The sequence below is a fragment of the Macaca thibetana genome, chromosome 5 (assembly GCF_024542745.1).
Source record: "Macaca thibetana thibetana isolate TM-01 chromosome 5, ASM2454274v1, whole genome shotgun sequence".
NCBI lineage: Eukaryota > Metazoa > Chordata > Mammalia > Primates > Cercopithecidae > Macaca > Macaca thibetana.
The window spans coordinates 177,873,092-177,878,520 of NC_065582.1; the positions used below are offsets into that span (position 1 = coordinate 177,873,092).

Genomic DNA, 5,429 nt, shown 5'->3' on the forward strand with positions numbered 1-5,429 from the left:
TGAAAAAGATGTCAAGAATCTGAAAAAAATCTATGTTTTGGCTGGAGCCTCGGCTTAACCCCTCATGAGCTATCTCTGTTGAAAGGCTTTTTTTTTTTTTTTTTTTTTTTGGTTTTGTTTTGTTTTGCGTGCAGATTATTTGAGAACTGCTTGGCACTTGGGAATTTTCCATTGGCGTGAGCTGAGCCTACTAGTGCCAAGAAAGGAGAGAAGAAAAATCAGACAAAATGGGTCCCGCTCTCTTGCCAGTCTCAATTTGGAAGACTTTTTCCATCCTTGGGGCCATTTGTGAAAAATCAAGCTCTGAGGCCTTCTAGGGAAAATCTCTGGGCTTTTGATTCTCCAGTGCGGAAATTCTCTGCATTTGAATATTAAGTAGTGAAATGAGAGGGGTGTGGGCTACGGAGGCCAGAACAGTTGTGTGCACTTATTTTTTTTTTTTTTTTTTCCTTTATCATGGGGAGGCAACATGGTTTCTGTAGTCTGAGAAAGCTTAATCAAACTGTGGCTTTGTTAGTTACTGCGTGGGTTGGAGAAATTACGTTTCCCAAGCCTCAGTTTACTGCTCTGTAAAAAGAGGTAATGGTACTCATTTTGATGAGTTATTGGGAGGAGTGACTGTGGATTCTGTGTGTGTTCTGCAGTCTTCTTCTCCCTGGTGTGTGTGTGTGTGTGTGTGTGTGTGTGTGTGTATGTGTGTGTGTTTTATGAAGGAGGGGCTTGGTGGAGATGGTGTTTTCCTGTAGGGGTTTCTGAGCCCCACTGCCTAATTATCTCTAAAAGGCCCTTCCAGTGTTAATCAAATGAAGAGCTGGGTCCTCAGCTGGGAAGTTGAATCTTGGAGGGTGGGCCCTGGGCTGGTGTGGGGGTACTTGCCTGAATCACTTCAGGTTAGCATTCCTCAAGGGCAGGTGTGTGTGGCAGGGTGGTCTTTGGGGCAGTGGTTGCTAAGATGGTGAGCAGATCTGGTCAGAAGCCAGGATGACATAGCCTGCTGAAATGATGCTGTTTTATGTTCCTCTCCACATTTATTTTGGACTTTAGGGAAAAAAATCTTGATAAAATAGAAACTTTTAGTCATGTCTCAACTGTACTATGGGATTATAAGGGAAGAATCTCTGTAAAGGGAGTGAAAATGTGTGGGGACCCTGAGCAGGCTAAGAGTTTGTCCTCCAAACTCATGTTCCCTAAATGTCTTCATTCTCATCTGGGGGCAGGAGTGGCAGGTGTGGGGAAGTAGGAACCCTGATTCTACATCTCTTTTGCTGTCAGAACAATTCTGCTCCGGCCCAAATTTGCAGGCTGTACAGAGTAAAATAAAACTATAATTAACTGAGCCCCCTCCACTAAGATTAGATCAACCATCTATTGATCATCAAGCCTGCCTTTGGGGGTCTCATTTTTGAATCCAGGGGGCCCCTCAAAGAATTCTTTCCTGTCATATTGCCCTTGAGAGAATGTTGCTAAATATAATTCCCTCCATCTCACTCTCCCTGGAATGATCTGGCCCCTCTCATAGATAGCTTCAGAGACATGCTCAGCTGTTGGTTCTGTTTTCTCTCTTTCCTTTTATAGACAGGGTCTTGCTCTGATACTGAGGCTGGAGTGCAGTGGGGCAACCGTAGCTTAGCTGAGACCACAGGTTCACGCCACCATGCCTGGCTAATGTTTTTTTTCATCTTTGTAGAGATGAGGCCTCACTGTTTCCCAGGCTGGTCTTGAACTCCTGGGCTCAAGTGATGCTCTCACTTCAGCCTTCCAAAGTGCTGGGATGACAGTCATCATGCCTGGCCTTGTTGGTTCTTAATCTGGCTCTGTGAGGCTAAGGGGGACAACCAATCTCCCCTAGGCCAGAGAGGTGGGTCATGGTAGCAGAAACCACCATCGTCCATGAAGTAAAGAGGATTAGGACTGGGAGGTCCAAAACCCCTTCTTTGATGGAGATTCTGTGTTGCAAACTTGAAAGTTAAGGGTTTGTTTACATTAAGGAAACTGCTAGCTTATTATAGTTTATAAAACAGCACAGGACTGGCATGTAGTAGGTATTGCATATGAGGCAACGTGGTGCAGTGTTTATAAGAGTGGGTTTTAGACCAAAACTCTCTGGTTTCAAATATAATCACTATCAGCCATGTGACTTTGGGAAAATTACATAAGCCCCCTGAACCCCATTTCCCCATCTGCAAAATAGGGATGATGACAGTACTACTTTACTTGGTTGTTCTGAGGACTAGATGAGATAATACTTTAAAAATGCTATCACTGGGTGTGACATGCTATGGTAGGCAAAATAATGGCTCCCAAAGATGTCCACTTCCTGATCCCCTGGACCTGTGACTACATTAGATTCATGGCAAAGGGAAATTAGGACAGCAGGTGAAATTGAGCTTGCACATCAGCCATCCCTGAGATGCAGAGCTCATCTTGGATGATCTCAGTGGCCTGATGTAATCGAGAGGGTCCTTATAGGTGGACGGGGAAGGCAGAAGAGAGAGAACCAGACCAACGGCAGCCTGAGAAGATTGTGGCCCACAATTGGTGGTTTTGAGATGGAAGAGGTCATAAACAAAAAATGGAGGCGACCTCTGGAAGCTGGAAAAGGCAAGGGAACAGATTGACCCCTGGAGCCTCCAAAAAGGAACATAGCCCTCCTGGAACCTTGATTTAGACCCGTGCTGGACGTTTGACCTACAAAACTGTAAGAATATCCATTGTGTTTTATTTTTATTTTTTTTCACTGTTCAAAGGTTATTGGGGGTTTTAGTTGGTATGACACTTGGATAGTTGGTTGCATTGTTTATATGTAGATGTTTCTTTTGCAGTATATGGCAATGTGTACTACTGATATATATAGCACACAGAATAAGATCCTGTGAAACAGTTATGCACAAGACATGAAATATTGGATTTATACACTGGATTCTAGGATGTGACTGATTGGGAAAAAAATGTTGGACGAGGCATGTTTGGTGAAGGAGCCAGGAAAGTATATAACATACAGTAAACATCCATCTGGCTCAAGGGGTAAGTAACTGCAGCATGTGCAGCGTTGGCAGTGGTGCCTCAAAGGTGGTAGACTTATAGGACTACACAAGATTAGTACCATCCAGCATCAGGATATAGCTGTAGGATTTTACAAACTATGCCTCTTTCTAACTTTAGGAATTGATGCTTTTCCCAGTCCAACTTAATATTACTGCTTTAATCACAGATTAGATAAAAAGGACGACATGCACAACCTCCAACTAAAATCCTGTTGTAGCCTAGACAGTGAAGCGGTGTGACATCAGAAAACTTTAAAATTGCAGCTCTTTTTGGATCCCCCAAAGTGTATCTGCACTCTTCTTCAAACAGGCCTCTTCCTCAGGAGTCAGAATCACCTTCACAAGGTATGAGATTCCATTCTGTCCCAAGATGCAAGGAACACTAAGGAAGACATCATCCTTTATTCCATAGAAACCCTTAATCGTGATGGAAATCGGGTGTACCTGCCTAAGATTCTTCATTATACTCTCTGCCAAATCTGCCACAGAGAGACCAAAGGCCCAGGATGTGTAGCCTTTCAGTTTGATCACCTCATAAGCACTCTTGACCACCTGCTTGTGAACCTCTTTCCACTGTTCTTTATCTGTATCAGTCCCTAAATCTGGGTGGAGAATCCTCAGGGAGGTACCAGCAACATTCACCCCACTCCATACAGACACACTGGACTATCCATGCTCCCCAAGGACCTACCCATGACAGCTTGATGGGTGGACTCCCAGCCTTTCCTCCATCAGGGAACGGAATTGGGCTGAATCCAGATTGCAGCCACTTCCAATAACACGGCTTTTGGGAAAGCCACTTATCTTCCAAGCCACACAAGTCAAGATATCCACTGGATTTAAAACAATAAGGAACTTGCAGTTGGGCTGTATTTTACAATATTAGAAATAATGAATGTAAAGATGTTTACATTACACTGGACCAAATTGAGAGAGCTTTCTCCTTCTTGCTGATGTGCCCCAGCTGCGATCATGACCAGCTTGGAATTTGCAGTTACATTATAGTCTTTGCCAGAGACCATCTTTGGTTTTCTTAGGAAAAGTCTGCCATATTGGAGATTCATCATCTTTCCCTTTAATTTGTTCTCCGAGACATCAACAAGAGCAAGTTCATCTGCCAAGTCCTTCGTTAAGATACTGATGGCACAGGCCATGTGAACAGCACCAACCTCAACAACGGTAATCATGTTCTGGGGGGTCTGTTCTTCCTTTAGAAGATTATGAATCAACTGATCCTTGAGAATTGCCATATTGGACTTAGAACCAAAAGGAATCGGGAATGCACATTGGGTGGCCATCGGGGGCATGCAACAAGGAGATTTGGACTTGGTGGCAGCGGCTCCAGCTATTGTGTTGTTTTAAGCCACAAGTTCTTCACAATATGTTACAGGATCAACAGAAAAGTAATCACATATGGTAGGCATTGAAGAAATATAAACTTTCAATTTTCCCTTTACGACTGTTCAGATGTTTCTTTTCTCAACCCCTAGAGAGCAGACATCATACATTTATTTGCAATGACCAGAGCCATGCCAGGCATACACGAGGTGGTCTAGAATAGATGAAAAAACAAACTAATGAATATGGGTGTCTTAGTAACTAGCATTGGTTGTGTTCCTAAGGTGTGATAATGTGGTAGGCTGAATAATGGCCTCCATACATGTTCATGTCCTAATCCTCAGAACTGGTGGGTGTGTTACCTTATAGGCAAAGGGAATTTGCACCTGTGATCAAATTAAGGTTTTGAGATAGCATGATGGTTAATTTTATGTGTCAACTGACAGGGTCAAGTGATACTCAGGTAACTGGTAAAACATTTCTGAGTATGTCTGTGAGGGTCTTTCTGGAAGGGATGAGCACTGAATCAACAGACTGAGTAAAGAAACTCTGCCTTCATCAATGTGTGTGGGCACCAAACAATCTGTTGAGGGTCAGGTAGAACAAAAAAAGTGGAGGAAGAATGAATTTGCTCTCTCTTCTTGAGCTGGAACATCCGTCTTCTGCCGTTGGACATTGAAGCTCTTGGTTCTCGGGCCTTTGAATTCCAGGACTTGCTGGAAGTTACACCATCAACTTCCCTGGATGGGGATGGTCCCAGTAGTATAAGTCCTGGAGCCAATTCCCATAATAAACCTCCCTTTCTATCGCTCTATATATCATATTGGTTCTGTTTATCTGGAGAACTTTGACTAGTACACACAGTATTAGTTTTCTGTTGCTGTGTAACGATGTTACCGCAAATTTAGCAGCTTAAAAGAGCACACGTTTACGAACTATCCTGGATTATCTGGGTTGACCTAATGTAATCTTAAGTGTTTTTATAAAGGGACACAGAAGACTCAGAGTTACAAAAGTGATGTGATGATGGAAGGAGGGTTTTGAAAA

General features: G+C 43.2%; 1 pseudogene; it reads right to left on the minus strand.

Moving 5' to 3' along the window:
* Positions 1–3,258: 3,258 nt before the first annotated feature.
* LOC126955526 (L-lactate dehydrogenase A chain-like) lies at positions 3,259–4,312 on the minus strand (annotated as a pseudogene).
* Positions 4,313–5,429: the final 1,117 nt, after the last annotated feature.